Below are 24,257 nucleotides of genomic sequence, written 5' to 3' on the forward strand. Positions count from 1 at the left end.
CTTAGCACAAAACACTGCCATGGCGATTTCCTAAGAAATATCCATTTCTTCTACATCATCAGGATGAATTTGATCAAGCTCAGCAGCTACCACGGGTTGAACCAGATCTCCAGCAAGACACGCGTTATAGCAATTCATGAACCCTGCCATCAAAGCAAATTTTCTTGAGTTTCCTTTGAGATATAGGGAATCTGATTGGAACCCTGACTGGAAGAGACACCAGATGTTTGAGGTTTAACGATAGCAGCAGATGGTTGAGCAGGTTTAGGAAAGAGCACTGGAGCTGGTTGCGGTAAAGCTTGAGAGAACTGACCTTGAGCGGATTTAAATATTGAAAAATTGCTTTGAGGTTGAAACTGTTGTTTCTGAGTGGCTTTGAACATTGAGAAGTTGTCTTGTGAGATGAGTGCATTATTGGAGGCAATACTGTAACCAGCTGCATTTTAGGAGTTTTCATGGTTTATTGCCATAACTTCTGACAATGTCAGCCAGTTGAGATCTTTCGTCTTTTTAATTACTACCACATTCATATCCCAACTTTGTGGTAAAGAGTTTACCAACTTATTGTTGTTTCAGCTGCTGTCAGATTGATGTTTGCAGATCTCATCTCAGTCATAAGAGCTATAAACCTGTGTAACTGAGTTTCCAATGACTCTCCCAGAACGTGATTAAACATGTTAAACTTTTTTCGCAGCAGATCTTGACTCCTCCTCCTCATGTCTTCATTCCCTTCATATACTTCAATCAATGCTTCCCATAGAACCTTAGCAGGCTGAAGTTCTTTAAAACCAAGGCAATCCCAGGTGAGAGTGTCATAGTCAAAGTTGAAAGTGCCTTTTCACCTTCTTCCATTTTCTCAAAATCATCATCATCATACAGTTCAACAGGCTTCCTAGCAATTTCCTTAGAGTTCTCACGTTGGTATGTGATAGCTTGAGGACCCGTAACAATGCTTCTCCAAACTTAGGCATGTTTCATTTTAACGTATTTCTCGAATCTGAACTTCCACTCGCTAAACCACTCATGAGACTTCAGACGAGGTATGCGAGTAGCAGTTCCCATTATGGAGTCTAGTTCTTGATGTAGTGTAGAATTTGATGATCCATTACCATTGGTGATTTGTTCCATTTTAAACAGTAACAGTGATATTAGTCCAATAAGTTTAGTCCAAATGTTTCTTCAAAGCCCATACGATCAGGCCCAAATAAGTTTCAGCCAAGAATAAACTGACAGAGAACATGAAGGCTGGCAGAGAAGTAAGTTTGACCGAAAACTAGTTTGATCGAGAACGAACTTTGACCGAGTACCCTTAAGAATGACCGAGAACACTTAAGAATGACCGAGAACATTACGAATTTAGCCAAAAACTATGAGATCAAGCTGAGAACCCAAACAGATTGGCCAAGATCCCTTAAATTGTCCCGAAAACTAGCTAATCAGTTGGATTTGGCAACAACAAACTCCCGAGTTTAGTGGGATTTGATTTGTTTCCAAAGAAAAAACCAATCTTTGACCAAAACTAATTCTTTCTCTTCTCCGATACACTGTTCGCCGGAAAAAATATATCAAAACACCAAAATCACCAATAATCCCAAAGAAACAATAAATCTTGAATCGTTTGATATCACAACCGAGCCTAGAATAGGTCAATAGGCTCTGATACCAATTGTATATCCTATGGATAGATATTTCAATATGATATCAATGATCTTGATGTTATTGCGAAATATAACATGATATGATTCAAGAAACACGATTTAGAACACTCAAATAACACCAAAAATGATTCAAAACATACGTATATTGAACGTCTAATGCTTAAGCTATAACACAATACTTGTTCAACAATCTCAAAGTGAACGGCCAACCTAAAACCCTATACATAACATGTATATGTAGGTAAAGTACTACATAGCCCAAAAAAAGCCCAAGCCCACCAAGATCACAAATTGATCTCGGTTTACATATGCATACACGACACAAACCATACAAGCATATACTAAGTACAAAGCAACTAAGTATAGACCCAACACTATCCCTAGAAGAGGCGGAAGAAGAAGAAGAAGAAGAAGAAGAAGAAGAAGAAGAAGAACTTGTCGGTGAAATAGAACACTTTCCTCAGGCTGGACTTTCTCGGTATCGTCAGACGTTTCAAACTTCGACGGTTCTTGTGAGCGGGTATGACGCATACGACTAAAAAGAAAAATTAAATTTAACTAGGCTAAAATTAAGCTAAAAACAAATAAGCAAATAAACTGGAAAACAGGTAAGTCCCAAAACTCGGGTCGTTCTCTAATCGCCTCAAACTGTCCCCGACAACGGCGCCAAAAACTTGATGTGCGAAAATATATATATAAAGTAAACACGAATCGCAACTAAGCTTTAAAACCAAATGACCTATCCTAATTCACACAAACGGCAAGTGTACTTGTCGCGAATAGCAAAGATAAGGAAAGTCCAGAATCGAACTAGAAGACACGTGAGAACGGCTCAGATTATAAACCCTAATCCCAGTCCTACCCTGAAAGTTTTCTAATTGATTTTATTATTTTATTTTAAATAATTTAAACTAATTAAACTTAACTTAATGAAACTAACTGAAAAACTTAACGACACTAACAAAGCTCTCAAATATGATGAAGGGGAACCACCTAGGTAAGGTATCTTAACGACTATCAACGAAGCTCGGGTTAAAACGAACACAAAAAAAAATCATGTTCTAAAGATAATCTAACTAGACAATGATAAAGGAAAATAGGTCCCCACGGTCAGTTTTACTAAAGACCCCTAAAAACATCTAGAAAGAAGAATAAAACATGGTTGATTTTCTAAGTACCCTAATGATTTATTACTTGGTCCGTATCAAAATCACAAATTTCGCTAAGGCTCGTAATCCTAACAAACCTAGGGAATAAGGGGTAATTCAATATTATAGATTAAATAACTTGGCTTACAAATTAACCTAATCAACAACTAGAAAACCGCACGTGGTCTCGCAACATCTAACTGAATCGACTAGACCAAAGAGATAAACTAACTCCTAATGTCTTGGTCCGACTAAATGGAGATGAACTACTGAGATAAACAACTCTAACCAATCAAACCCAATGGTGACGTCTACCACAAACAACTAAAAACCCAAAGTAATTAGTCTAACATGCAATCCTAAACCAAACACAAAACTAATTTATGTAAAGATAAAATCACACGGGTTTAATTAATAAATTATTGAACAAACTCAATATCAATCATAGAATAAAATCATAATAATATGAACTTGACAATAGAATATCAGTTATATGTTCATTAATCAGCCCAAAACAATCGTCAACACATCGTCAATCAACCAAACCTAGGTAGTTATAACAAATTTAGCTACTCATAATAATCATAATAATTGCCAAGTCAAAATATATAGTAGCAAAACTCATGTCTTATAATTCGTGAATTTAGAAAACAATGATTAATAAGTGAATCTTAATAATAGACAAACCAAGGAGTGCTCCTAACTCTTGTGTCTTGAGAATCCAACCTTTCGCCTTAATAATGTTGTAGTGAAAGAAATAATAATAGCTCTTTTCTTGTCTGGCTGTCGCTTTTAAATTTCTCAACCAAGAATTTTATATATATTATTAATATAATCGGAACCCTATCATAGTCTCCAAGTTTTTTTCTTTATTCTTTTCTTGATTCCGCGACTGCTGTTTACTCCTCTAATAATAATAACCTTTTGTTTTTATATTAAGTCTCATTTCTTGTTCCAAATGTCTTGACCACCGACCTTTTTTAATTCTTCTTTCTTTCTTGTGGGCCTAATAATCTAACCCAATGAAACATTCATCTATTAGTAATATATTTTTCTAGTGGGCCCATCTCAATTATGTGCTACAATACAGAAAGTAAAATGAACTGACTTATTTGCTCAATATAATTTGGTGACCACTTATTTAATGGTATTTTATATTTTATTAAAAATAAAAGAGCACACATTTGTTTCGTTTTGTTATAGAACTTTACCTGTTACCCTTAATTATGACCAAGATGTTTTATTGCTTATTAACTTATAGGTATAAAATAAGATTTTTAATCACAACATTTTAAAGATATTTGAAAACACGCTCGTCGGTCAAAAGTTTAGTATAAATACTCTTTGTTAGCATGTTGTGTCTTGACACCCAAACTTTAAATATGAACCACAAACATATATAATTTAACAAAAATAACCCAAAGCAACTCAAAAGTGTAGGAATAATTATATTATAATATGCATATTTTAGATCACATCAAATATTCTCACACTTAAACCTTTTTCGTCCCAGAAAAAGAAATCTGCATAGGATCATAACCAAGTGAAAACAACAAACTCCCAGTCTATTTAATATTATTAAAGCAATAGAAACAACTCGACTTATTGACCGCGATTGCCGGTATATTTGTCCACTTTAAACCCAGCCACTAACCAATCAAGCTCCCAATTGCATTAAGCGTTTTAAGTTCAAGAGTCACGGCTACACCTACCCCATCTCAGATGAGAGCTAGAAAAACTAGAGTCGAAGCAGACTGGTTCGACATATCACCGTAAGCCAATGATTCATTGATGGTACTAAGTAGATGCACTTAGTGAAATTTGATGGATTAATGGTCATGTGGTGGCCGTACGAGCTATTCCTTAATATTATTGGACTTTTTCCGATAAATCTCTAATTTGATATTTATTGACTAAGAACCTCGAGCCCAATAGCGATAACCTCAGAGTCACTATACGCTTAGCAACGTGTAAACTCTCAGCCCCGTCTAGTATGTGCATCTTTGAACTCTTTTACTATTTTTGCATCTTTTATTTGTAATTTTTCTTTTCTTTTTTTTTTCATGCTTTTGCAAGATTTTTTTACCTAAATAAATATAAGTATTTTCTAAGTAGTAAAAAAATGGACATTGTGGTGGTGTGGTGGTTTGAGTGCATCTAAGTTTTACCATATCAAAGTTATTAGATTATGGTAATCCTCCCTAAGCATCGAAATTAGGTTTTAACATTTCTCAAATTATGAGGTATATTAAATATGCTAAAGAGGGCTATCAAAGCTAGTTGGACCTACTGACACATTCCAAATCAGATATGCAAACCATCTCTTCTTTTATTATTATTATTATTATTATTATTATTATTATTATTATTATTATTATTATTATTATTATTATTATATATTTCAGATGTCCCGAGAGCTTGTTAACACAACGGTAATAATATCATTTCTTGCTTAACGTAGAAGAAAAACAAATTTCAAGGGACATGTTTTTAAACTCAGTCTCCCTAGTCACTTTCAGTTTTCGGGTAAATGGCTATCCCATATGTCTACAGGTAGATAACAGGACCTGTTGAGTCAAGAATTTGACCTGAAATGACTTAAGGATGATTAAGGAAGATTGGAATATTCTCAACCTCCCCAGATATGCCTAAGTATGTAATCCAAGCACACTAAGACTCCCGGGCAAGGTTTACTTGACCTAGCAAGGTATTTTGTCCTTCGGGAAAGGTTATCTTCTAGAAGTCTTCTTTAGTGTCAATCCGAGCAGGGTTCACTATGTCTAGCAAGGTTGTTCTTCATAGCCAAGCAGGGTTTACTTCCGAGTAGGCTCTTGGCTAACCAAGCTTTTGAAACCAGAAATGGAAGGTTTCTGATGAGAAAAAACAAATTACTCTATGAGCCACTTTAACTCAAATGAGTTTGATTTAGAACTCCTTCGTGTTGAGGATCTTGAGGAAATCATTCAATGGAATTTGTCTCATCAACATCCACACCATAGGGAAATTGCTCCATTTCATCAAAAGGCTGCTGAAATCATGAGCGCAAGAAGATGAAGATGCAACTTAGAATAGGATGAATTTGAATTGTCCTGGTGACAAATTATAGGTTGTAATCTTCTTATGAATATGTAATTTGATTTTGATTTGATTTGTATTTTGACTAAGTGTATGTAACATTAGAAGTGTTTTGGGACAGCTGAGGTGTTCCAATCTAGGGGGAGATTGTTGAGTCAAGAATTTGATCTGAAATGACTTAAGAATGATTAAGGAAGATTGGAATCTTCTCAACCTTCCCAGATATGCCTAAGTATGGAATCCGAGCACACTTGGACTCCCGGGCAAGGTTTACTTGACCTAGCAAGGTATTTTGTCCTTCGGGCAAGGTTATCTTCTAGAAGTCTTCTTTAGTGTCAATCCGAGCAGGGTTCACTATGTCTAGCAAGGTTGTTCTTCATAGCTAAGCAGGGTTTACTTCCGAGTAGGCTCTTGGCTAACCAATCTTTTAAAGCCAAGTATCTGGAAGATCTAGTAAGGTATTCATTAATAAAACAGTTGTCCGAGTATGCTTGATGGAAGATAAAGAATAATCCTAAGGACTTCATCGAGCAAGGTTCAACTCCGAGAAAGCTACAGTGTTACCAACACACTTTGCTTTGCCACTAGCAATGAGTTGAAAGGATCTCTGAAGAACAAGGTTGCTCGTTAGATTGTATCAGGCAAAGTTTGATATGATCAAGAAGATTGAAGTCTGCTAGGTGAGTATATTCTAAGGAACCATTGATGAATGGTTATACAATGGTGGTCCTTATGAACTAATCGTTCTACACTTCTTACTTGGTGTAGCTTGTTACACGGGTCGTGAGTGGGAGCTTAGTTTCCGTATGGGTATGCGACCTTGGATTGCTGTTGCATATTCAGCTCCTGTTGCAACTACGACTGCTGTTTTCTTGATATACCCAATTGGTCAAGGAAGCTTTTCTGATGGTATGCCTCTAGGAATTTCTGGTACTTTCAACTTCATGATTGTATTCCAGGCTGAGCACAATATCCTTATCAACCCATTTCACATGCTAGGCGTAGCTGGTGTATTCGGCGGCTCTCTATTTAGTGCTATGCACGGTTCTTTGGTAACCTCTAGTTTGATTAGGGAAACCACAGAAAATGAATCTGCTAATGAAGGTTACAGATTCGGTCAAGAAGAATTGATTTTTAAGTAAGTACGTAACTCAACCAGAAATTTCCTTACCTGTCCAATTTCTAATGAATCGAGATAACCGTTTGTTCCGGTATAAACAGTAAGTATCTGTTCTTCTACCGCGAGAGGGGCAGATTGGGATTGTTTAAGCAATTCACGTAATCTATGACCTCTTGCCAATTGATTCTGAGTAGCTTTATCGAGATCAGAAGAAAATTGTGCAAAAGCTTCTAATTCTGCGAATTGTGCCAGTTCCAGTTTTAATTTACCGGCTACTTTTTTCATAGCTTTAATTTGAGCTGCAGACCCCACTCTGGAAACAGAGATACCCACATTAATAGCGGGTCGGATTCCAGCATTGAATAGGTCGGCAGATAAGAATGTTTGTCTATCAGTAATTGAAATGACATTAGTAGGAATATAAGCCGAAAAGTCTCCCGATTAGGTTTCAACTATTGGTTAAGCGGTCATACTTCCTTCACCTAAAAGAGAACTTAATTTAGCAGCTTACCTGGAGAACTGTTCTCCAGCACACTTCAAAGGTTACCAGGTCTACCCATAGAAGACAAAAGGCACAAGCCTACTCGGTGAAGACAAGTAATACAAAGTCTACCCGGAAGACCTGTTTTTACACTTAGTAAAAGTCTGAATATGTAATTTGAATATGCATCAAATCATTAGGGTTTCTAGAAGATGGGACAGCTGTCAGGTGGTGGCAGGCCTATAAATAGAATAATTCATGGCACGCATACTACGGACGGACGGACGGATCTTAGGTTTTACACTTTTCAGACCAAAAAGAATATTCTCTGATAGTGTGTGACGGCTGTCCTAGGATTGTACGGATAAAACTTTCCGAACAAGAAACCCTAATCGATTATCATTTGTATGAATCATTTATATAAATGGAAATCTTTTGAGTGATTGTTTGTGTTAGTTACTTTTTATTAATCCTCTTGCAACAACTTTGTTTGTTTCTGATTTCACCGTTAACAAACAGTTTTCTTACCCAAAATAGCAACAGTCATTAACTCTCTTGTCGACACGTTTATTGTGTGAGTTACGACTTAATAGTGAGTGTGTGTGATCATTCGGGACCGACAAGTGGTATCAGAGTTTGTTCGTTGTTGATTCAGGTGAAGAAATTATTGCTATTTGAAGATCTGAAGAAGAAAGATGACGTAAGCAGAGCACTGTTTAATTGAAGTATGATGTCAGCTGCTCTGTTCTTCATTCTCTTCTAGATTTACAAATTTCCGGTGTTTTATTTTACTTATTTCAATTAAAGTTTGCATCTTTATTACTTAATATTGCTCCAATCGAACCAGATACATCAGATATGAAGATTTGATTCTCAGATCTGATTATTTCAAAACTCGATTTTTAGCTATTCTCTATTTCTATTTTTCAAAATACCAAAGTGTCTGGTTTTGAAGAGCAAGAGGTTTCCACTAACAAAATACAGAGACTGTATGGGCAGGAGAATTTTATCAAATGGAAAGTCTTGTTTGAGGAAGCTGTGTGTTACAATGATGTGGATATGTGGAACTCAATTAAGACTGGTCCATATGTTACTGATGGTGCAAATCCCAATCAAGCTGTGACTGAAATAATGAGAAAGATTGATGACAAGGCTCTAACTATGATCAAGCTGGGACTGTCATGGGATATCTTAACCAAGGTTGCTCATCACACAACAGGTAAGACTATGTATGATGCAATCCTTGAGATGTTTGAAGGTAACACTGAGCTGAAAAATAACAAGAAACAAAGACTTAACCAACAGCTTGAGAGATTCTAGTACAAAGATGGAGAAAGATTGAAGTCAATTCTTGAAAGATTTTTGGCAATTGTGAATGACCAGAGAACAATTGACTATGTGATAACAGACCTGGATTTGACTACAAAGCTGCTGAACTCAATGCCAAAGGAGTGGTATACAACCAGCAAATTTATCCTTCAAAAACCCAACTTTGAAGCACTTAAGTTGGATGATGTGATCTGTTTCCTCCAGGCTACTGAGATTGAGATGATTGAAAATGAAATGATCAAGGAAGAGAAGCCATGCTTTCATCTGTCAAATGCCCTAATTGCACCCATGGGAAACCTGTCCACAAAGAATCAACAACAGATTCCCATCATTGAGGAACCAAATGATCATGGTGTTGAAACACCTAAATATTTCATTGGTGGAAGTACAATTCACCAAGGCAGCCAGTCAAGATTCAATGTCTAACTTATTGATGACAATGAATCCACCCCAGTGACAAGTGGACATGTGCCCTATGGTGGTGGAAGCAGTGCACAAGGGAATGAAACTCAAGCTCTATTCTCCATGTTTACAGAGTCATATAATGCAGTTGTTGCTAAGAACTTGATTCAAACAAGTGTCATCCAAGATGACTTGGAACAAATAGATGCAGATGACCTTGAAGACATGGATCTCAAGTGGCAGGCTGCTATGTTGGCTCTCAGAAGCAAAAGGCTATACAATAGGACTGGTAGATCACTTCTCTCAGGGCCTAATTGGTTTTGATAAATCTAAATCCATTTGTTATAATTGCCAACAACCTGGTCATTTTGCCAGAGAATGCAATCAACCCAGAAACTTTCAGATGAACCAGTTCTAGAACCAGCCAAGAAATCAGATGCAGTACCAACAGAACCAACCTAGAAACAACAACTTTAACAACAACAATTCCGATTTTAACAACTACCAGCAAGCTCAAATGAACAATCAACAAGTTGTGCCACAGAACCAGCAAACTTTCAAAGAAACAACCAAAACACCCAAAATGCCCCAAACAGTCCAAACAGAAACAATCAACCAAGAAACCAAGGAAATGTTGTTGTTGCCACTCAGCATGAAGGGAATTTTGACTAGAGTGACCATGCTGATGATATCACAAGTGAAAATGTTGCATTGATGGCTATTGCTGAAAAAGAGGCTGAAACATCATCTTCTCAGGTACACTCAATCTCTACAAATGATTTACATGAAACAATTAATGTTTTTACTGTAAAAGTAGGCAAGCTAGAGAGTGAGAGTTTAAGAACATAAAGCATATTCAATGGTTATCAAGCAAGTAATCAAATTAGTGAAGAGAAAATTAAAAGCTTGGAAGATGACTGTGTAAGTAGCTGTAGAGCTCAGTAGAGATACATAACTGAGATAGATGGTTTGAAGAAGATGATAATTGAAGAGAAGGTTCAAAACACAAAGCTACATGTTGAGAATGAATTTTTGAAGAATTTGGTGTCTACAAGAAACATCTGTGGGATAATGGACAAAATAAAAGAAGAAGATAAGTATAAAGTTGTTCCTCCACCATTCAACAATAACTTTTTACCCAAGGTTGACAAAGAAAAGAGAGATGGATATCTTCAATAGTTTAGAGATGTGTTTCAAGACAAATAAGAGTTCATTGATATGTACAAGATGGTAAAAGTGAATGAAGAGGGAGAATTTGTGGTAAAAGAGGAAGTAAGGGAAGAGAAGTCTATTGGTGTACAAGTCTCTGAGGATGAATTTGATTTTGATGTTCTAAATGAAGATGATTTAAGTGACTTAAGTGATCAGATCACAGATGAAGAGATCAATACTGCTGAAAGAAACAGAAGACTGAAGAAACCAGAATCATTAGACAAACTTCCATTATTGCTAACTATGACACCAAAGATGAAGAAACAGAATGAAAGAATGAAGAGAGAGCATGTGTCCTTTGACATATGTGAAAGGCAAAAGGTTAGTTACAATGCTGTGAGACCACCAAGCAGAACTCTATTGAAGAGGTTAGAAGAAAAGAAAAAGAAAAAGGCAGATGAAACAGTCATCAGTGACAATTTCATTCCAGTTTACACAGTCTTCTCAAGCCATGAAGTATTTGATATTGGTGAATCTGAAACCATGGAGGAGCATGAGAAGAGACAACCAAGGCATAAAGGAAGCCTGGATGAAGAACCATTGAGCTTGAAGAAAATCACTTTTGTGAAGAGCAAGATTGAAAGACAAGATATCAAGATAGAAGAATTTATCCTTTTTCAATTGACTTTGATGGGTTGAAAACTCATAAATCACTTGGTGTCGAACCACCTAGACCAAGTGAGAGGTTCAAGAAGGGAAGTGATCATGAAAAATTCAAAGGAAAAGTGTGGTGCAAAAAATGTGATGAATATGGTCACCACACTGATTCTTGCAATGAAAGGCTCAACTTCAAACCCTTTCTCATGTACCAGATGAGACAAAATTTGGACAAGATTTTTTTATATACAAACAGAACTATGATGAATACCTGGGAAAATGAAAGGTATGTGGGAAGGAAACTTTGAATGAAAGTGTTCAGAAGGCTGCAGAGAAGGTTAAGAAGGAAAAGAAAATTGATGTAAAACCTAGGAAACATGTGGCTGAACAATTCAGAAGAATCAAATCACCCAAGAAGTCTGTAACTGTTGTCAAAAAGAATTTTCAACCTTAGAGAATTATCCCCAAACAAGACACAAATTCAGTTAAGTCTGATGATTCTCAAGGATCACCAAGTGTTGAAAAGAAAGAGAAGAAAAATGTTTTCTCAAGAAAGAAACCAACTGAACTAACTGGTGATTAAAAGTTCTTGTTAAAACATGGTTTTGAACCTCAAGGATTCATTTGGAAACCTAAGGTTGAAGCTAAGGAAGAGAATAATACTGAAGTGAAAGTTTATCCAAGACCAATTGACTATGCAGTCCAAGAGTGTGTCACTGTATTGGATGATTGCCCATGCCCAACATTATTTGTGAAAACTCCAAGAGAATGTGGTTATGAAACTGATAATTCAGATAATCTTGAGTTGACTTATGAAGATCCTGAACCCATCACACTCACTCTTAATGCTGAAACTGTTAATGAATATGATGATTTGCAAGTTGAAATAGCTTGCACTTCATCATCCAACTAATCAATCTCTTTTAATGTGTGCAGGAACCATCCACTTCACTGAATGAAGTATGGTATATGGATATTGGGTGTTCCAGGCACATGAACTGTGACAAGAGGTCATTTGTCAACTATGAAGAGAAGTTTGAAGGTCTAGTAGCCTTTGGTAGTGATGAGAATGGAGGTAGAATTATTGGAAAGGGTATCTTAACAAATGTAAAAGTCACATTTGACAATGTCTTCTATGTTGAAGGATTACAGTATAACCTCTTGAGCATATCCCAAATGTGTGACAAGGGTTATAAAGTCGGATATGATGATTCTCACTGTTTCATTCTTAGACCAGAGTATGTGATCCCTCCGGACATGATCATGATGATGGCCCCAAGGAATGGAAATTTTATGAACTAAACATGAAGGATGCTGTTTCAAGGGGAGGTACCTGTTTTGTTTCTAAAGCCACTGAAAATGAGTCAAAATTATGGCATAGGAAATTGTGTCATGTGAATCTGAAGAATATGAACAAACTTGTAAAGGATGAGCATGTAAGGAAAAGATATTGATCAAGTGCTTGAAATGATTCACATGGATCTTTTTGGTCATGTGAGTGTCCCAAGCATAGGAAGGAAAAGATATTGTCTAGTGATCATTGATGATTATTCAAGATATACTTGGGTTTATTTCTTAAGTACAAAGGATGAGATGCAGAGTTGATTATAGGCTGTGTAACCAGGATTGAGAATCAATTGGATAAAAGGGATAAAATGATGAGAAGTGACAATGGTACTGAGTTCAAAAATAGAGTTATTGAAGAGTTTTGTGCAGAAAAAGGAATACTTCAACAATCCTCAGCTCCTAGAACTTCTGAACAAAATGGTGTTGCAGAATGAAGAAATAGAAAGCTAATTGAAGCTGCAAGAACCATGCTAGCAGATGCTAATCTACCAGTTACATTTTGGGTAGAAGCCATCAACACAGCCTGCTATGTTCAGAACATGTACTTCTTAATAAGAGGCACAACAAGACTCCTTATGAAATCTTCTTTAACAGAAATCCCTATATCAAGTTTCTCAAGCCTTTTGGATGCAAATGTTCACTTTTGAGCACAAAGAATTATTTAAACAAATTTCAAGCTAAATCCTTGGATTGCTTCTTTGTTCGCTACTCTACACACTCAAAGGCCTACAGGGTATATGTAAAAGATCATTTAGTTGTGATTGAACCATCTGCTATGATCTTCAATGAAAATTAGTTCAACACAGTTGATGGTGTAGCATGGCTGTTTGATCTTGAAAAACTGGTCAAGTTTTTCAAGATCTACCCTGAAGACTTTGATGATTCATTTTACAATACCAGTGTGATTGAAGAGAAAAATCAGAAAACATTGGACTTGTAAAAGTTATGGAAAAAGGTTGCAAGTAAAGAAAGTGAATATACATTCATAAAGGATCCCTCAAGTGCAAATGTTGAGCAAGTTCAAGATAATAATCAAGAAAACAATCAAAGACCAGAACATGATCAAGCTGATAATAATCAAGACAATCAGGAAGTGCAGAATGATCAAGTTTAAAATAGGGAAGATCCAAGCAACCAAACTGGTGAAGAGGAGACAATTTCAACAGAAGGTTTCAAGATTTTTTGAAAGATTGAATTTGGGAAACAATGGTGCATCCACCTTAAGGCAGAACAATGAGGAAGCACCTGAAGCTGATATTGAAACAACTGATTTGATCATTGATGAACCAGATCTAAATGAATCAAATCTTGACACTACTGTGTCTGCAGATGTGATAGTTCAAACCCATTATATTGAAAAGAATCATCCTTCTAAAAACATTATTGGAGATATATATGAAAGAGTTACAAGAAGTCATTCTGAATCTCCAAACATCTGTTTGTACTCCTGATTTCTATCCCAGATAGAACCATATAACATTGTTCAAGCTCTAAAGGACAACAGTTGGGTAGAAGCAATGCAAGAGGAGTTGACACAGTTCATAGATCTCTACATGTGTGGGAGCTTGTGGACATGCCAAGAAACAGATATGCAATTGGAACCAAATGGGTTTTCAGAAATAAGAGAGATGAAAGGGGTATTGTGATTAAGAATAAAGCCAGACTTGTTGCACTTGGATACCAGCAAGAAGAAGGGATTGATTTTGAGGAAGTCTTTGCACCTGGTGCAAGACTTGTAGCCATAAGAATCATTTTTTTAGCTTATGCTGCCTCAAAGAATATCAGGGTATTCCAACTTGTTGTCAAATCTGCATTCCTAAATGGAAATATAGAAGAAGAGGTGTATGTAACTCAACCACCAGGTTTTGAGGACCCAGTGTATCCTAACAGGGTGTATAAGTTAAACAAAGCCTTGTATGGATTTCATCAAGCTCCAAGAGCTTGGTATGAAGAGTTGTCAAATCATTTGCTTGAACATGGTTTCCAAAAGGGAGCCATTGACAAGACCCTCTTTTACAAGAAGAAAGGAAGAGATTTGTTGTTGCTGCAAGTCTATGTGGATGACATTATTTTTGGGTCAACCAATGAACATATGTGTATGGAGTTTGAAGAGGTGATGAAATCCAAGTATAGTATGAGCTCAATGGGAGAAATGAACTTCATTATTGGATTGCAAATTTAACAAAAAGCTGACGGGATTTTCATCTACTAGTCTAAGTATGTGTAAGACATCTTAGACAAATTCAAATGTAATGACTTGAAGACCGCTTCAACTCCTATGGATACAAAAGAGAAGATGGAAGCAGATGAAAAGGGGGAGCCAGTGGATGAACATGAATACAGAGCAAAAATTGGGTCTCTGATGTATCTTACTGCTTCAAGACCAGATATCACGTTTGTTGTGTGTGTTCGTGCAAGATTCCAGTCAAGTCCTAAAGTTTCTCACATGAATGCAATCAAGAGAACCTTTAGATATTTGAAGGGAAGACCTGATTTGGGGATTTGGTATCAAAAGAATCAGTCATTTGATCTGATTGCCTACACAGATAGTGATTATGATGGATGTAATATGAGCAGGAAGTCCACTTTAGGAGGATGTCAATTTTTGGGTGCCAGATTGGTGTCATGGCAATGCAAGAAGCAGACCACCTTGTCAATCTCAACTGCAGAAGCTGAGTACATTGCTGCATCTAGCTTGTTGTGCACAAGTTCTCTGGATTCAGAACCAAATGCTGGATTATGGTTATAAACATGTCGAAGATCAGGTTCTTAATGACATTTCTGTCATGGCATCTGCCTGCTGTGCACAAGTCCTCTGGATTCAGAATCAGATGCTGGACTATGGTTTGAATTTTCTACACACCCCAATTTATATTGATAAAACTGCTGCATCTTTCATTGTTAAAAATCCTGTGCAACATTCCAAAACTAAGCACATTGAAATCAGACATCACTTCATAAGAGATTGTAGTGAAAAATGTTTAATTGTAGTGAAAAGAGTTGATACATGTGATAATTTGGCTGACCTTTTCACCAAACCACTTGATAGAACCAGGTTCAACTTTCTTCTGAAAGCCATGGGCATGATCAACTCTAATAAAGTCTGATTGATGATGTGTGCTTGATTGTGCAAATTGACTATTTTCTCAAAGTCTTAGTGAATGTTGTGTATGTGTGTTTGATTATGCTACTTTTTTATGTTAACTGATATGTGCTTAACTGAATATCTGTGCAAATTAGGTATCATTGATGCTTATAATTGTTTATCAGTTGCCTGATAGGATGTCATGATAAGTAGTTTGAATTGTCAAAATTGATTATATGCTTATCTGATGTCATAATTGAATGTTTGAATATGTGTTTAATCTGATCAGATGATGTTGTTAGGATCTTTTAGACTATGAATTGTGTGAAGTCTACTTATTTTGATAATGTCATTTATGGTGAAGATTTGAATATGCTATGCTTGTGATTGTGTCAAAATGTGTTTTTGAATCAAAATGATATGGATGACTGAAAATTGTTAAGAAACATGGTTGATTGAAGCTTTTTTGAAAATACAAGAGCAAGTTGTTAATGGTGTAGAGACATGATAATACTATTCAGTTCAAAGCTCTATAGATGCTTAAAAGAAAATTTTAAATGAAAAGTCTCAAAGAGTTACTTTTGCTGAAATTATGTCATTTGCTCAAAGTTGAAAGGGGATATACTTGTATATGTTTGGTCCTATCATCTGTTTTCAGATTGACAGGATAGCTATTAACCTGGAAAACTGAAAGCATTTGGGGGCAATTGTAACTTGTTTTCTATTCTTTCACTTAAAATTATGTCAATAACTCTGTTTTGAAAAGACATGTATTCACATATATGTTTGGTCCTGTTAACCACTTGTGGTCAAACATGATAGCCGCTTACCTGTCAAATAAGAGATATTGGGGTGTCTGAATTTTAAACTGTGTTAAAATGGGAAATGATAGTACATTGACTACTTAGACAATCATATGGATTTAATAGGCTAAAAAGGCACTTAGTACAGTCATTAACATGTATGGTTGCTTTCCCATGATGTGTAAAATCTAAGGTGATATAAACATAAAGAAACTGCTAAAGTCTTATGTGGAGTTACATTTTTGTCTATGCATGTTCCAAGATGAATCTATCCAAATGATAGGCAGAAAAGTGATTATCCAGTCATACACGAGCCCGTTGGTATTTGGTCACCAAAATGAAATATCTTATTCAAGAACTACAAAGAACAAATGTGAGCTACACTATTTTTAAATATTTATTCAACCAAAAGTTGATATATGTTCACAAATTTTTATAAAGAAAATGCAAACATGAGGGTTAATTCTAGAACTACGGGGGTGGAGGCATTCATATAAGTCCTTTAAACATTCCGAATGAAAGGCCTGTAAGTCCAACGTTCAACCTCACATATGTTTGTAAATTTGAAAAGAAAATTTTAATACTTTAAGATGTTCTGTCATTAAAAATTTTGACCATATATCTGGGGGTCGGAGTCAATTCAGGGTGATATGGAGAAAGCCAAATAAGCCTTGAGAATATATATGGAGCATCAGAAAACAATATGCGTTATCCATTGAGTATTATGCATATTAATTGAAACTTAATCATATCACCAAAAAGATGAAAATCATGCTAAGTCCAGACCTGCTGTTAACCTGTCTATGTTGTCATAATAATGCTAGGAATGAAGTATTGAGAAAGCTACTCAGTCAATATGATCCCATTCTTGAGATCTTTTCATCAAAAGAAAGAAACTGTTTTGAAATGAAACATGACTGAAATTTGATCTCTAAATGCACCATTTGCTCTTAAACAACGATTTTTATTGATAAATATAACTGATTTTGTGTTTAAGTCAAAAAGTGTTGCATTTTACCTTCAAAATGTTGAATATGTAATTTCGGGTAAGTTTGATGTTTTATAACCTTTCCGAGCATACTTAGATGTTTTTGTCTAATTTTATTGATTTCGGGTATGCTTTGATGTTTTCACATTATTTCGGGTAGACTTGACTGTAAGTAGAAGTTTAACCTCTTCGGGCAGACTTGAAACTTGAATATGGTAGTACTAGCAAGCTTTAACAAGTTCAAGTTATTCTAGCACACTTAACTGATTTTGTAAGATATTTGACTTGTTTCTAGCAAAATTTGCATCTTAATGCTGAATATGATAATTTAGCACGCTTTTATATGGTTGGTATTGTCTAGCACACTTTATTGTTCTATTTAGGAATCCAACTATTTACTAGCAAGCTTTTTGATGTGTCACTGTTCACTAGCAAGCTTTGTTGATTTCTAAACTTTCTAGCAAACTTAACTATTTTATAGGTTGTTTTAAGTTAGTATAGCAAGCTTTGTGATTAGATGTGATACTCTAGCAAGCCTTAGTGATTTAAAACTGTATAGCACACTTAGGTGTTTGTTTTACTGTTTCAACTCTTTTCTAGCATGCTATGTGTTACTTGTCATTATGATTCTTTGAATGTACAAGTGTTTTCGGGAAAACCATGTTTCCCGGGCACACTTTATATTTCGGACACACTTTGACATTTTCAAAATGTTCCCTTAATATACTTGGTAAATTCAAAACTTGACTTTCCGAGTACACTTTGTGTTTAGAAGCCCTTTCTAGCACACTTTGTATTCTTGAAGTTTTTCGGGCATACTTTACATCAAAATATGCTTGACTGAATATGTGTGAACAAATTGAAAAGTCCTGAAAATTAAATAAAGGTTGTTGAAAGCATTTATGAACTAAGAGACAAAACACCTTTAAAACCTGGCGTGCAAAAGAAAAGAAAGAATCAACATAATCTTTTCAGAAACTTTTCTTTCCACCAATGATATTCGTGTAATTCAATGAATAGTCACTTTCATCATATATGACAATTTATTTGTCTCATTAATAAGATCTTCAATATTTAAAGAATTCTCATTTCAAGATTAAATTCACATTGCCTGTGTTGTGTAGGTATCTACATTGTTCAAGGAGACGGTTGATTCGAAGCATTTTAATCCTTTACTCTCCTTAATTTCTAATATTTTTTTATTCTGACTAACACATTTTCTCTGTGTATCTCTTAACAGCAGATCACAAAATGAATCACATCATGGGTAGTTCCAACTGCTACAAAACTCATTTATCAGAATTTGAGGAGGAACTATAGAAGGCATTAATCAAAGTTCAAGCCCTAAGGACTGAGGTTGAGAAGACCTCAGTTGCCCCAAAACAGGGGGATAACTCACCGATTCAAGGGGAGAATGCGTTAAATCTTCTGTCAATATATGATGACAATGTTTCAGATGATGAAAACGCTAACCTACCAAAAGAAGAAAAGGATCAAGTTATTGAAAGAAGGTAGCTCAAAGGAAAAGAAATAGCTTTAGAATCTGAGAAATTGTAGATCTTTAATCCTCTAAAATTGTGTGAAAAGATCTTGGACATTGATGAATCAGAGTTAAAAGCTAAGAAGGTCTATGAGCAGAGAATGACAGAAACTCAAGACAGAGAGCTTCTAAATCAAATGCTGACAGACAAAGAATTTAATGAACAAAGAGAAATGTTGAAACAGTTTGAAGTTAAGAAGAAATCAAGGGATGATTCGAACAACGAAAATCAGAAGTATGTCCCACAAGCTGTAATTGAAAAATGCTTAAATGATGAAGAAATACCAAAAGGAGTGCTAGTATCTTTACTCAAGCTGATTAAAAAGGAAGAAACAGAAAAAGAAGTGAAAGAAAAACTAGAGACTGTAATTGACAGGATTTCACAAGTCTTAAATAATGAAAAGACACTCAAAAACAATGAGCTAGTAAATGAAGACTTGAGAAGGCAAGATGAGGTGAAAGAAGAAATGAAAATTCAGACCTTTTTGTGCAAGTATGGTGGTAAACCAAAATTTCTTGTGAAAAATGGGATATTTCTTGACACAGTCAAAGTCATGACAAAGAAAGAGATAATGAGCAGTTTTAAAAGAATAAAAGGAAAATTAACAAGTAAAGGGAAGGACAATGCTCAATCTCTTGATAGTAAGAACACGGTAATATCCAAGAAGATGATTAATCTATTAAAGACTGGGAAAGCCAAAGTATTCTGTGAGAAGTCAAAGTCATCTGTCTCCAAACTGAACACTACAAAGAAGAGAAAAAGGACAATAACTACTCAGATGAAATCAAAAGATATACTCTTGAAGATGGATGAACCTTCTGTGAAAGCTGAAGAAAAAGCCAAAAGTTCTCCAGTCAACTGCAACATTATGCCAGACGGAATATTTTATGACTCTAGGACAGAACATCTGAATGTTCTGATGAAAAATGGAGAACTTGAGAAAATCCACTCCAAATTCGACTTCAGAAAGTTCAACCTAGAACAGTTGACTGTGATTGCTGCACTGCACATATCTGATTACATGTAAGACATAGGTCTACCAGTGTGCAACAACTTGAACTATTGAAATATTTAAGGGAACAAGCAAAATTGGGTTTTCCCTGTCTGAACTGGTTAAAAAGGTCAAATGGAAAAGAATCAGTGACTGAGAACCTAAGTTTTGCAAGTTCAACAACCCAACCACTTTCTGTCATCAAAGACTGTAACAAAATGGAAAATATACTTTATGATGACAGAAATGGAAGGTTTTTGATGAGAAATACAAATGACTCTATGAGCCACTTTATCTCAAATGAGTATGATTTGGAACTCCTTCGTGTTGAGGATCTTGAGGAAATCATTCAATGGAATTTGTCTCCTCAACATCCACACCATAGAGAAATTGCTCTATTTCAGCAAAAGGCTGCTGAAATCATGAGCGCAAGAAGATGAATATGAAACTTAGAATAGGATGAATTTGAAATGTCCTGGTGACAAATTATGGGTTGTAATCATATGTAATTTAATGTTGATTTGATTTGTATTTTGACTAAGTGTATGTAACATTAGAAGTCTTTTGGGACAGCTGAGGTGTTCCAATCTAGGGGGGAGATTGTTAACTCAAGAATTTGACCTGAAATGACTTAAGGATGATTAAGGAAGATTGGAATCTTCTCAACCTCCACAGATATGCCTAAGTATGGATTCCGAGCACACTTGGACTCCCGGGCAAGGTTTACTTGACCTAGCAAGGTATTTTGTTCTTTGGGCAAGGTTATCTTCTAGAAGTCTTCTTTAGTGTCAATCCTAGCAGGGTTCACTATGTCTAGCAAGGTTGTTCTTCATAACCATGCAGGGTTTACTTCCGAGTAGGCTCTTGGCTAACCAAGCTTTTTAAGCCAAGTATTTGGAAGATCTAGCAAGGTATTCATTAATAAAACAGTGGTCCAAGTATGCTTGATGGAAGATAAAGAATAATCCTAAGGACTTCATCGGGCAAGGTTCAACTCCGAGCAAGCTACGGTGTTACCAGCACACTTTGCTTTGCTAATAAGTTATTCACTAGAAAGGAGTTGAAAGAATCTCTGAAGAATAAGGTTGCTCGTTAGATTTTATCAGGCAAAGTTTGATATGATCAAGAAGATTGAAGTCTACTAGGTGAGTATTTTCTTAGGAAAATACTCTAAGTAAAGTCTACCCGGAGAACTGTTCTCCAGCACACTTCAAAGGTTACCAGGCATATCCGTAGAAGACAAAAGGCACAAGCCTACTCGGTGAAGACAAGTAATACAAAGTCTACTCGGAAGACCTGTTTTTACACTTAGTATAAGTCTGAATATGTAATTTGAATATGTATCAAATCATTAGGGTTTCTAGAGGATGGGACAGCTGTCAGGTGGTGGCAGGCCTATAAATAGAATAATTTAGGGCACGCATACTACGGACGGACAGACGGATTTTAGCCTTTACACTTTTCAGACCAAAAAGAATATTCTCTAATAGTGTGTGACGGTTGTCCTAGGATTGTACGGATAAAACTTTCCAAACAAGAAACCCTAATCGATTATCATTTGTATGAATCATTTATATAAATGGAAATCTTTTGAGTGATTGTTTGTGTTAGTTACATTTTATTAATCCTCTAGCAACAACCCTGTTTGTTTCTGATTCCGCCGTTAACAAACATTTTTCTTACCCAAAATAGCACCTGCCATTAACTCTCTTGTCGACACATTTATTGTGTGAGTTATGACTTAATAGTGAGTGTGACTAATCATTCGAGACCAACAGGACCACACATATACAAGTATATGTCCCTCGAACTTAAGTAACCTAAGTATTTTTAAGCGAAAGAAATAAACAAAACACACAACAGTCGCCCCAGTCACTTTCAGTTTTTGGGTAAATGGATATCCCTTATGTCTACAAGTAGATGACAGGACCAAACATATATAAGTATATGTCCCTCAAACTTAAGTAACCGACATATTTTTAAGAGGAAGAGTGCAAAAATATTATTATTTTTTATTTTGTATTTTAAATATTTTTTTTCTACAACTAAGTAAAATAAACTCTCATCCCCACACTTAGAACGAAATCATCCTCGATTAGAACAAGGAAAGGAAAGAAAAATAAAATAAAAATAGAACTTAAAATTTTCAACAATAAAACAGAGAACGGGTTATTCCTCTGGTTTATATGCAGAATCTTCACCACATGTGTGTCAATCGAACGACCGCAACCTCGGGAGAACCAGTTCCAGGTTGCCATCAAAGCTGTCATGCGAAAATATATAACCTGTATTGAGCAAAATCGCTCGCATATAGCGGCGTACATAACTAAAACAAAAATAAGTAATAAACATGTTTTGTATTTTTTGATTTTTTTAATTTTTTTGGTTTTGTTTTTCATTTTTTTTTTATTATTATTTTTTTTACATAAAGACAAAAAGAATACCCTCAAAATCAGCTGCTCGAATGGATATTGAGTATGAGCAGCTTCAATCAGAAGGATCCTTAGTAACAAAAATAAAAACAGATAAATCAAAAACTCGAGCTGCATCCCGGGAGAGCTTGGTTTAACGGGTCCTCAGCCTAAAACCCTATCTCACGTCTAACCAAAGATGTTGTAAGGCGCCCAACCTCGCCTTCTTCCATGCTCGCATTCTCACTGATGTAGTGCTTCAGATGCTAGCCATTAACTTTGAAACTCCCATTTTTGTCTTCAATCTCTATTGCTCCATACGGGAAGACTTCCTTAACTGTGTATGGTCCATACCATCGAGAACGCAACTTTCTCGGATGCAAATTAAGTCGGGAATTAAACAAGAGTACGTCGTCCCCACACTTGAACTATTTATCACCTCTCAACTTCCTATCGTGCAGCTATTTGGTCTTCACCTTATAATTATACGAATGTGAATAGGCATGATAGTGAAGTTCCTCTAATTCTTGTATCTGATGTAAACGGTTATCTCCAGCAGTCGAAAGATCAAGGTTAACTATTTGAAGCGCCCAAGAAGAACGGTGCTCCAACTCAATAGGCAGATGGCAGGCTTTCCCATAAATAATCCGAAACGGTCGGATTTTTGTAAGATGTACGGAAAGCCCACAAAGCATCATCTAATTTGTCAGACCATTTCTTTCGGTTTAGCCCAACCGTCTTCTCAAGAATGCGTTTAATGCACCGGATACTCACTACCGCCTGTCCACTAGTCTGTGGGTGGTAGGCAGTCGCAAGCCGATGGGTGACCCCATAGAGTTGCAACGCCTTCTCCATCTGCGTGTTGCATAAGTGAGTACCTTGATCGCTTATCAAGGATTTCGGTACACAAAAACGAGAGAAAAGATTTTTCAGAAATTTCACTACAACTCGGGCGTCGTTAGTGGGCAAGGCTCTGGCCTCGACCCACTTGGAGACTTAATAAACTACCACAAGTATGTACTTGATCCCTTTAGACGACGGGAACATGCCCATAAAATCAATACACCAAATGTCAAAAACCTCGCAAACCTGATTAGCATTTTGGGGCATCTCATTTCGGGATGAGATCTTATCGACACGTTGGCATCGGTCACATATTTTTACGAACGCATGAGCATCTTTGAAAATCGAAGGCCAAAAGAATCCTGAATCGAAGACATTCTTAGCAGTAAGAATAGCACCATGGTGACCTTCTGTCTGTCCCTCGTGATAGTGGCTCAAAGTCTGCCACCCCTCTTCAACATCCACACATCTCCTCACCAGCTGATCAACACCTATACGAAAAAGAAACGGGTCGTCTCAGATGTATAACTTTACATCAGCAAAGAATTTCTTTTTTTGCTGGTGAGACATCCTCCTAGGGAGGGAACCATCGACGAGGAAGTTCGCTATATCGGCAAACCACGGGTAGCCGTCATCCTGGGCTTTGATAAACATAAGATTCTCTATCGAGAAATGGTCATTGATGATGACCCCAAGATCTCCAATCTCGGCTCTCTCAAGACATGACAAGTGATTGGCCGCTATATTCTCGGCCCCCCTTTTATCACGGATTTGTATATCAAACTCTTGAAGCAGCAGAATCCATCGGATAAAACGAGGCTTAGCGTCGTGCTTGCAGAAAAGATAATGAATGGCAGCATGATCCGTGTAGACGACTGTTTTGGAAAGAACAAGATATGACCTAAACTTATCAAATTCAAACACTTCAGTTAACAGCTCTTTCTCAGTGGTGGTGTAGGTCTCCTAAGTAATGTTCAAGGTCCGTCTCGCATAGCAGATCGGATGGCAGTGCTTCTCCTTCCGTTGTCCAAGCACTGCTCCAACGGCATAGTCGCTCGCATCGCACATCAAATCAAATGGCATAGACCAGTCGGGAGCAATCATGGCCGGGTTATTAACGAGTTTGTATTTTAGAAGATCAAATGCCTCGATACACTGTTCAGAGAAGACAAATGGAGTGTTTTTCTCTAGTAGCTTGGTCATCGGTCTCCCAATTTTTGAGAAAT

Source organism: Bidens hawaiensis, unplaced genomic scaffold (assembly GCF_021521415.1).
Source record: "Bidens hawaiensis isolate Kalapana, Puna unplaced genomic scaffold, B.hawaiensis_p1.1 tig00010300_1, whole genome shotgun sequence".
Taxonomy (NCBI): Eukaryota; Viridiplantae; Streptophyta; class Magnoliopsida; order Asterales; family Asteraceae; genus Bidens; species Bidens hawaiensis.